Genomic DNA, 11,029 nt, shown 5'->3' on the forward strand with positions numbered 1-11,029 from the left:
CTATAATTAACGATAACCAACAGAAAATCACAAGGTGACGACACTGCAAAATTCCACAGGCAAACTCGCAGAAACAAAGCAGGTCTGGGGTGGCCAGGGGGTGGAGCCCAAGGGGAACGCGGAGTAACTACGGATGGATGAAGTTTCTTTGGGAGGTCATGGAAGTGTCCTGGATAGCGCTGACAGCTGCGAAACTTTTTGTGAATAGCCCGAAAGTCACACGAATTTTACGGTATGTGATGGGTATCTCAAATTTTTTAAAAAAACGGATCATTTGCCAACAGCGATGGGCATCTATGCACTAGACAGAGGTATGCGATGCACACGCATATGTGTCTATGTGCGGATTCCTACAGATTGCACATGCGATCTAGAATCCTGCCCCCGGAGCCATTTCATTGAGATAAGCCTCACCGGCACGGAGAAAACCAACAGATGCGGCGCCGAGGCGATCTGGGGCGCTGCGGAGGGCCGCGCCTCCTCGAAGCATCCCCATCGGGGCCCGCCTCCCAGCGCACCCCTCGGCCGCAGCCCGCCCTCCGGCCTGGCTCCGGGGCCGACGCCTCTCTCCGTGCCCAGCCCGAGGTGCGGCGGCAGAGGCGCGGGCCGGGCTCGGGCACTGCCCGCCGGCGGGGGCTGAGGCTCGGGCCGCCCCCACCCTCCCGCGCCAGGCTCTCGGTCCCTCCTCCCACCAGTACCCGGGATGCGCCAGAGCCCAGCGCCGCGACCACAGCCGACACCTCCCCCACCACCACCACCACCATCACCTGCCCCGGAGCAGAGGCGGGCGGTGTGAGGGGAGCGGACGCCGTCTCCCCAGACCAAACCAAGGCGCCCGGGGCGGGGCGGGGAGGGGAGCGGCATTCACCTAATCCCCGGGCTCCAGCGACGACTCCCGGCCCGCTGCTCCTTCCCCTTCGAGCGCCTCCTCGCGCCGCGGTACCCCCGAGCTGACAGCCAGCCCCGGCGTCCGCGACCGCCGCCCGCCACCTCGCCAGCTCCCCGCCGCCCCGCCCCCGTGCGGTCGCCCCGCGCAGGCGCAGCCGCGCCGCCGCCCGAGGGGGAAGCGCACGGCTGCTGATGTGGCCCTCAGGGCGGCGACCCGGGCGGTCTCGGCCGCCCCTCCCAGACCCTTGGCCTCGCCCTGACCGACGCCGGCCGGGGACGGTCTGGACAACAGGGAGGGCCGGTTTTCAGGGGGAGCTGGCCCGGGAGAGAAGGGCCGTCGCCTTCCGCTGCCACCCTTCCCCCGCCCCCAGCAGCCCACGCACATCCACAGCCGCGGCGGCTCCAAGGAATGAACCCCCCGAGATCCACGACTCTTGGTTTCTGTTCTCAGACTCGGGGCCGCCTTTGGCTGCGTTTGTGCTTCTTTTTCTCTGACTGGCTCTGGGACTCCGGGCAGGCGTTTCCGGCGAGCCGCGCCGAGCGCGCAGGGGATGGAGCGGTAGGCGGTGAGGTTCACGGCCGGCCGCCGCCCCTCGCAGGCCGGGGCGGGCGGAGCAGCCTGGGGTTAAAGCTGAGCCCGTGAGAGCGCCTCTATTTAACAGCTATTTAATGAGCACCTATTGTACACGATTCAAGTAATGGGATGCGCCCGGGGATACTCCAGGGAGCAAAACGGACCTGTCAGACTTCAGTCACTTATTCTGAGGGGAGACTGTTATTTTTTGAAAACTGGCATACCCGGTGACACTTTCCCTCAGAGCTTCCAAGTCGCGCCGGGAGTTGCCTAGCAGTTTTTCAGGCGCTAAAGGACACCAGCATACACTAACCCACTTTTTTTTCCTTCTGCTTTGCAATATAACTTTACTCTTTAACCTTTACCTCCGGTGAAGGATGTGTCTATCACTCTTAGCCAATAATGCTTTTAAAATAATAATAATACATGATTTTGTTGGGGGGGGGGTTATTGTTTGGTTGTGTTTTAATTTGAAAGGCGGGGAGACAGATCTTCCATCCACTGGTTCACTCTCCGAATGCCAAGAACAGCCAGGGCTAATTCAGGCTGAAATCAGGAGCTCAGAACTTGAGTCATCACGTGGTGCCTATAAGGGGCTCATTAGCAGGAAGTTGATCAGAAGCAGAGCCAGGATCCGAACCCGTGAAGTCAAATATGGGACGTGGGTGTCCTAACCAGCCTCATCGCTGCTAGGCCAACAGCCTACACCTGCAGTAATGTTTTTTTTTAACAACCTATTCTGATGTCTTTGATGCCTATAGAAATATAAATGTAAGGAGCATGAAGGTTAAATAAGTTAAAAGAGGCCAATTTCCATTAAGTTCCTGTACAAGGCTAAAAATTGAAATGGAGTCGATCATGCTAAAGTTTTCCATCACCAGACTGACACTAAGCTGTTTATCTGACCTTTGGAGGAACCAGGATTAAAGAAGACAACAGCCAAATTTCCTAAGCCTGCTGGTTTCTATTGGCATGATAACTTGCCTTAAACCTTACACAAAACAGGCAACCTGGAGTAACCTGATGTTAACTGACTCATTATGTTTCTAGGTCTTGTCTCCCTGTCCCAGCCTTACAAGAAAACTAACTTTGAAATGACCCATCCCCACTCTTTGTCTCTGTTTTCTTCAGCCTTTTTCTGTTTAGAAAACCAACCTTCTGTGCTCAGCTCATTGGAATACAGATTCTATTTTATGGAATGAAGCGTTGCCTGGTTCTAGAAAAGAAATAAAGCTAATTAAGATCATTAATCTACATTGTAATTTTGTCCTATGATATGAGAAAGCATTGCTTTAACTGCATTTCCAGCTGGTTTTTGTTCCTGTTGTTTTTTTTTAAACCACACATCACCAGAAAGTAATTAACTACTCTTGAAAGTTTGCCAGAAGTTCCAATAAATGTTTCTCCCCTGGGTCATGCAGTCTTTCAAGATTTCTGCACCAGGGGCTGGTGTTGTGGCATAGCAGGTAAAGCCCACATTCCATATTGGCACCAGAGACCTCAGTTCATTTCCCATCCAGCAGAAGATGGTCCAAGTGCTTTGGCCCCTGCCACCCATCCAGGAGGCCCCAAGGAGGCTCCTGGCTCCTGGCTCCTGGCTTCTGGCTCCTGGCTCCTGGTTCCTGGTTCCTGGCCCAGCCCCAGCAGTTGCAGCCATTTTGGGGAGAAAACCAGTGGATGAAAGTTCTCCCTCTCTCTCTCTCTCTGTGTAGCTTTTTCAAATAAATAAATAAATCTTAAAAAAAAAAATTCTAAACCCAAGCATGTACAAGGAGAGGCCAACCTTTCCTGGTGCAGAAAACTCTGCCCTTGCTTTTTCTGAGTTGATGGTTTTGACTGTCCATTGGTTTTATTGATCGGCATGTGGCAAACAACCTTCTTACATTTGCATTCTCTGTACCACATTGTAGTCTATTTTTGAGATATGTTACACTCCAAATCTCAATTAAAATTCAGCACTGGAAATATCTCCAGCTGGAGCTGAGTGAAGAAAAGTTAGGTCCTCGTGTGTACAGGAAACAGCAATCACATTACTGCTGTCTGCCTGACAGCTGGCACCTTAAAATATGAAGCAGGTGGCTTGGTATTGAGGCTGTGGAGTAATCTCTGTTGTGATGATTGGTAGAGAAAAGCCTGGGAACTATCAAAGTGTCTGGAACAAAGGGACTTGTCTGCTCTGAGGGTAAGCAAGATCTCCTTGAGGAAGTGACATTTAATCTGAGCCTTGAAGAAAAAGGAGGAGGAGGTCAGACAAAAAAAAAAAAAAAAAAGAGAGAGAGAAGAAGGTGGAGAGGGGAGTGCATGTAGCTGTGAGAATCCTGGGGTTGAAAGCCCTTGACAGGAAGCAGCTTTGCCAGTGACGGCCTCCGAAGAAGGCCACTGTGGTTTGAGCGAGGTGGCCATTCTGAAATTGGGGCTCCAGACCCTTGAAGACCACGCTGAGGACTTTGGACTCTATCCTAAAGACAAAAGGAAGCTGCTGAAGAGTTGGAGGGAATCCATCCAGATATGATCAGAGCTGTATTTGTAAAAGATTATTCCTGCTGCAATGTGGAGAATGAATGAGAAGGGAGTGACAGAGGGAATGAGAAGTCCAGTTTGCAGGCAACAAAGATGAGGAGTAAAATGGTGATACAAGAAATAGATCAGGGTTAGAACTGTAAGGACTTGACCAACTGCATATGGAAGGAGACGAGAATGTCCAAAACAATTCCTACCTTGCTAGCCTGAGTTTATGCTGTTCCCAGAAATGGAGATGGTGGAGGAGGAGGTTGGAAGAGGTCAAGTTTGAGTTACTTTAGGTATCTTGAGTTTGATGTTTCTATGAATCATCCAAGATGAGTTCTGCAAATTTATTTGGAAAATAAATCTGGAACTCAAAGTAGAGACTTGGATTGAGATAAAAATAAATTTTAAGAGAGGCAGTGGGGTGCAGCAGTTAAGACACTGCTTAGGGGGAAGCCAGTGCTGTGGTGTGGTCGATTAAGCCTCTGCCTACAGTGCTGGCATCCCATGTGGGTGCTGGTCCCTGTCTGGCTGCTCCTCTTCTAATCCAACTCTCTGCTTATGGCCTGGAAAGCAGTGGAGGATGGCCCAAGTGCTTGGTCCCCTGTATTCATGTGGGAGACCCAGAAGCAGCTCCTGGCTCCTGGCTTCAGATCAGCCCAGCTCAGGCCGTTGTGGCTATTTGTTTCTCTGTAACTCTGCCTCTCAAATAAGTTTAAAAACAAACAAACAAAAACAACCAAAAAACAACAAAACACTGTTTAGGATGTGCATGCCCCATATTAGAACACCTGGGTTCCAGTCCTGGTTCTGCTCCTGATTCTTCTTGCTATTGTGGACCCTGGGAAGCAGCAAGTGATAGCTCAAGAAGTTGAGTTCCTGTCACCCACATAGGAAACCCAGATTAGGTTCTTTGCTCCCAGCTTCAACCTGTTCCAGCTCTAGCATTGCAGGCATTTAGAGTGGACCAGCAGGGGTACGGGGAGTTCTCTATATATCTCTGTCTTTGTTTTCCTCAAAAATACAAAAATAATTTTTAAAAATCTTGGTGGATAGTTCTGACAATCAATGAAGTTCAAGAACCATCGTGTGGACTATCTAAAAAGTGGCTCCACAAATCATATAAAATGTCCACAAAGAAAAAGGATTAGAGAAAATCTATCATTCAAAAGTGTGCAGCCCATGTGAGCCATCTGGCAATAACTACTCAGAAAAGAAAACAGAATTAAAGAGATGATGAGGTTCAGAGCAAGGGTAGGAAAGGTTTGGAGAAGAGTAAGGTCTGTTCAGTACAGTAATCCAGAGAGACCTGGGTGGGCTGAGCAGAAAGGAGTGGGAGCAGTTTTGATATCTGGGAACATGCAGCAAGCACAAAGGTCCTGAGACATAAGTGTGTATGTTGCATTGAAAGGACAGTTAAGAATTGCTGTTGTGTCTGCAACAAAGCAATCCAGGGGAGAATGGTAGCAGATGCAGTCAGAGAAGTGGCTGGGGACAGGGCAGGAGGCTAGCAGACCCCTGTTAAGGGCTGTGGCTTTGACTCTGAGCGAGATGGGAGCCACTGAAAGGATCTGAGCAGAAGCAGCACACTCCGATGTAGTTTTGGGTGAGCTCACTTGGAGAACTGACTACCCAACACAAGGGCGGAAGCAGGTGAGAGGGATGGAGGCCGAGGCCAGGCTCATCCCCAAGAAGCAGTGAGAAAGGGGCTGGACTCTGGATCACACCTTTGAGAATAGAGTATGATGGAACAAGGACCTAAGACTCAGCCATTTTCCCTCATTGCCCAAAAGAGATAAACGCTGGAATGTATTCCTTGCCCTTGAAACTCAATTGGGTCTCACACCCTATTGCCTTCATACCCCACCCCTCACAGCCACCTGAAAGACCAGTTGCTCTGAACACTTGAAAGACCAGTTCAGAAATTCCCCTCTGCCTGCTGCCCCCTAGCCCATCCCCATCCCCAGCCCTCCTAAAATATAAAAAGGCACAGCCCCTTGGGGTCAGGGCCTTCTGCCACGTGTTCCATCAATGTGCATGTGGGCAGTTGGGTCACCCACCTCTACGGATTTATTTTCTCTGAATAAATTCGGTTTGGCTACAAATTCACGTACTGCCTCTTTTCCTAACATTTTGGTGCCCTGTGTGAGGAGACACCGATCTGCAACTCTTTTCCTAACAGAGTAAATGTGGGATGTGAGAGAGAGAGTTCAGGATGCCTTCAAGATTTTTGGCTCCAACAGCTAGGAGATTGGAGTTGCCATGGCTGTCACGGAAAACACTATGAGAATAAAGTCATGAGACAGGTGTGCCTAGTAGGGCCTAACTTTTCTTTCTTTTTTTTTTTTTTTCAGATGTATTTATTTATTTGAAAGATAGAGTTAGAGAAAGAGAAGGAGAGATAGAGGGATTGTTCATCAGCTGGGTCACTCCCCAGATGGCTGCAATGACCAGGGCTGGATCAGACTGAAGCCAGGAGCCACGGTCTCCCATGTATGTGGCAGGGGCCCAAGCACTTGAGCCATCTTTTTCTGCTTTTCCAGGTGCATTAGCAGAGAGCTGGACAGAAGTGAGGCAGCCAAGATACAAACTGGCACCCATATGCAATGCCAGCATTGTAAACAGCAGCTTAACGTGTTGTGCCACAACACCTGCACCAAGGCCTTACCTTTCTAAGTGCCTTGTTTACATGAATTCATTCAATCCTCAAACTACTCTCTGAGACAGGTACAGACCTACTTTATAGATGAGGAAGTGGGGCTTTAGCCAACAATGTGCTTCAGATTCTACATCTGTAAGATAATAAACTTAGCTTTACCACTGCATTGTCTATCAGGGAGGAGAGACAGACAAGCCGTTCAGCAGGAGCTGAAGCAAAGCCGGGAATGCTGGAGGCGCTGTAGTTGTACAGAGCAGAAGCATTTTCCAGAGTAAGGGAGCAAGGCAGGGAAGGGGCAGGGAAGAGCTCTAGGAGGAGATTTAAAGAAATAGTCAGGGGCCGGCGCTGTGACCTAGTGAGTAAAGCTGCTGCCGGCAGTGCCATCACCCCAAATGGGTACCGGTTTGAGTCCAGCAGCTCCACTTCTGATCCAGCTCTCTCTTATGGCCTGGGAAAGCAGTAGAAGATGGACCTAGTCCTTGGGCCCCTGCACCCATGTGGGAGACCTGGAAGAAGCTCCAGGCTCCTGGCTTTGGATCAGCACAGCTCCAGCTATTGTGGCCATCTAGGGAGTAAACCAGAGAACGGAAGACCTCTCTCCCTCTTTGCATCTGCCTCTGCCTCTCTGTAACTCTACCTTTCAAATAAATAAATAAATCTTTTAAAAAAATAAAGGAATAGTTATGCCAAGAGAAATTTTAGGAAGAGGGATAGGAAAGACTAGACAGAGGAATTACATGGGGGGGGGCAATTTTTGAGTAATTGAAAGAGCTTCAGTGTGACGTTTGCATCCTTTTGGAGCACTGCTGACTGACATCTATTGGTTGCTTTTCCGTACATTTGTATGGTATTGCTGCAAGGGTTCCCTACCCTGATAGCTTTAGAATGTACCTCGGAGAAAGCTGAAGTCATGGTCCTTACCTCTTATGCGTCCTGTCATTCTTCAACTGTGCCCACGAGTTCCTGCCTCCAGGCTTTGAACCTGCTGTTCTCTTTAAATAGGACACTCCATCCTTCCAGAAACCTTCCCAGGTGCACACCCACGAGGTGCACTTACAGGTCTCTGCTCCTAGTTTTCACAACAGGCATTGAATAACATGATCACAGCACCTTAAAGTGCTTGATCATAAAGGGTTCACTTATCTGTGCATCTACTGCTAGTTTGCCAACAGGTTCTTTATGTTTCAGGCTAGCACAATTGTTGCTGTAGCCCAAAGTGAATACTCAATCATTTCCCTCCAGAATTGAATGAATGGATGTGTATACACTCACCTTCCCTTAGGATTAGAGGTGCCGCTACTGGCATTTTGGTTTTCCATTCTGATTGTGCTGCTAGCAGTATTATTAGTTAATTTTTAGTGTTTAGTATGTTCCATTATTCTGGATTCCTTAGCCTGATTGGTTGGATTTTTTTTCTATAAACAGCTTTCTTTTTTAAAAAAGATTTATTTATTTATTTGAAAGTCAGAGTTACACAGAAGAGAGGGAGAGAGAGAGAGATGTCTTCCATCCGCTGGTTCACTCCCCAATTGGCTGCAATGGCCAGAGCTGTACTCATCTGAAGGTAGGAGCCAGGAGCTTCCTCCAGGTCTCCCACGTGGGTGCAGGGGCCCAAGGACTTGGGCCATCTTCTGTTGCTTTCCCAGGCCATAAGAGGGAGCTGAATCAGAAGTGGAGCAGCTGGGTCTCGAACCAGCACCCATATGGGATGCTGGCGCTTCAGGCCAGGGCGTTAACCCGCTGCACCATAGCGCTGGCCCCAACCATTTGTTTAAATGGATACACATCTATCCACAAAAAGACTAGTAGAAGACTGTCCATAATGCTATCATTGTAGTCCAAAACTGGGAAGAAACTGACAGCTCTACAGGGGAATGGAAAAACTAACACGGGTGGCTTCATCAAATAGGACAGAACTCAGCACTGAAGTGAAGCTGATTGTGGATACACTCAACAAAATGACGAATATCACCAACGTTATGCTGAGTCCTGACAGGAAAAAACTAGAGATACTAGTTTTTCTGTAACAAATTACCATAACTCTCGTGACGTAGAATCACATAAATTTGTTATTTTGCAGTTTTCCACAAGAGTCTCTGGACAAAAATCAAAGTGACAGCAGGGTGTGCTCCTGGAGGCAGCCTAGCCCTCGGCCAGCGGCCGCTTCCTCCACCTTCAGAGACAGGAATGTAGCACCTCTGAGTCAGCTTCCGTCCTCACAGCTCTTCCCTCCCTCTCCTGTCTCCCTCCTCTACTTCGAAGGATCCTAGTGATTACACTGGGCCCACCCAGCCTGGAGGACGTCACCTGATTAGCACTCATTCCACTTGCAACCTTAATTTCCTTTGCCACGTACACTCACAGACCCTGAGTTTCAGGGATTAGGACACCGAGCTCTCGGTAGAGGTGGGCATTATCATGTTTACCAGCTGTGTCATCCTATTCAGATGAAGTTCTAGCAAAGGCAACATTTACCTACGATGCAACAAAAACAAACAAACAAACAAATAAAAAAATAACAGCAAAACAGGGGTTGGGGAAGAAGAGGAAGAAAAAGACTAAGAAGAGAAGAAAGAACAAGTAATGGCTTTTAGGTAGGGGGAGATCGACTAGAAAGAAGCATGAGGGAACTCTTTCTGAAGCATTGGAAATATTCTGTATCTTAATAGGCATGTGGTTTAAATGCAAAACTCTTCAAACTGTATGTGTAAGATCTGTGTAATTCCCTGTAGTAAATTTTACCTGCAGAAAAATTGTAAAGAAAAAATTGTGGGGAGCAAGCCTTTAGCCTACCAGTTAAGACAGCCTGTTTCATGTCAGATGCCTGGGTTAGATTCCTGACTCTGGCTCCTGACTCCAGCTTCCCGCCTGGGAGGCAGTGCAGATGTCTCAAGTAATTAAGGTCCTTTCACAGTGTAGGAGACCTGGATTGAATGCTCAGCCACTGGCCCAGCCCCAACCATGGCCAACATTTGGGGAATCAGCCAGTGAATGGGAGATCTCTATCGCTCTCTCTCACTCTCTCTTTTTCTCCTCTCTCTGCTTCAATTAAAAAAACAAAAACTAGTAATGAATACTGACCTCTAGATTTTCTTTTCACAGTGTTATGCATGACCAATTCTGAAACCAATTTTTGAGTATTCTGAATAAATAAAGTGAGGATATGGGGAGTGTATTTCCAGTGGTATTCTGCTAAACTTGTTCTCTAGGGAGAAATAAATCTTGGTTTGTAATATGTGCCAGTTGCTTGGTATAAATATTCTATTGCTGATTTCAAGCTATAGCCAGCTCACAAAAATACAAATAATTTAGTAACTGGCTGTATGACCTATGTAAGCTGGCATGCTACTTCAGGTTTCTCAGTGTTGAAGTTTTAAAATATAGAGAAGCAAGTAGATAGAGAAATAAATGACGGTACATGCAGAAATGTGTGTGTCCTTGCCTTCTACTGTGAGAGGAGGACACATTGGTAGCAGGTGCACACAAAGCTTGCAGATCTTACTTTCTCAATACCATTCTCCACCCCAAAAGGAACCGGTGCACCTTGAAGCAAACACTGATTCCGGGGCTGGGGTGGGAAAAGTAGAAAATGGACCCGAAATAGCTTGTTGCACCAGAAATGAAGTAATGCTGAAAGAATGACGGGGACATTTGTAGGTTGAAAGAGAGCACTGGAGCAATTGTAGTGTCAAAATAAATCATAATGGTAATGGATTCAAACAGATACAATAAAAATTCATGAGTCAAAATTGAAATTAGGGACAGGCATTTTGCCCAGTGACAAAAATGCCACTCAGGACACCTGCATCCCCTATAAGAGTGCCTGGGTTTAGGTCCCAGCTGCGATCTCCATTCCAGCCTCCTGCTAATGTGTACTGTAGGAGGCGGCAGGTGATAGCTCAAGTCCCTGCTGTACATCTGGGCAACCCAGGTTGAGTTCCTGGCTCCCAGCTTCGGCCTGGCCCAGCCTTGGCTGTTTCAGGCATTTGGGGAGTGAACCAGCAGGTGGGAGAGCTCTCTCTATCTCTGTACCTGTCTCTCAAAGAAAGTAAATAAACAATTTAAAAAATAGATATAAATAAGTCAATGTATAAGTAAATAGGAGAAGAGGAAGTTCTACTTCACAGTAAAAGACCAAGAAATAAAGAGTAAATGAAAGAGAAAATCATTAATCATTAGATACAAAAGTTAGAAAGTGAAAGCTTAATAAAGGAGCGTATGTTTGTGTATCTAGCCGCAAATACATCTTAATTACAAAGAGCACAGCAGTAATTTCACAGTGCAGAAACCCATGGATATCACCTTAACAGAGCAAAGTTAACATCACAAATCCACAGTGAGACAAATCCACCTTATGTGTCTCCTGATGCACTGCATTACAAGGACCTAACATCACACTGGCT

At 47.8% G+C, this 11,029-nt stretch overlaps 1 protein-coding gene across 6 annotated transcripts in view; it reads right to left on the minus strand.

The window, feature by feature from the left end:
• The window catches only part of SLC41A2 (solute carrier family 41 member 2), a 140,713-nt gene extending 139,223 nt beyond the window's left edge, over positions 1–1,490 (minus strand). For 3 of the 6 annotated variants that reach the window (XM_051846056.2, XM_051846064.2, XM_051846066.2), the window contains exon 1: positions 869–1,022. The gene's annotated coding sequence lies outside the window, so the exon portion shown is untranslated. Of the gene's footprint in view, positions 1–767; positions 1,023–1,271 lie in introns of those variants that run through there. The other 3 variants (XM_051846057.2, XM_051846058.2, XM_051846059.2) reach the window with 3 other exon arrangements.
• Positions 1,491–11,029: the final 9,539 nt, after the last annotated feature.

This window comes from Oryctolagus cuniculus, chromosome 11, assembly GCF_964237555.1.
Source record: "Oryctolagus cuniculus chromosome 11, mOryCun1.1, whole genome shotgun sequence".
NCBI classification, from domain to species: domain Eukaryota; kingdom Metazoa; phylum Chordata; class Mammalia; order Lagomorpha; family Leporidae; genus Oryctolagus; species Oryctolagus cuniculus.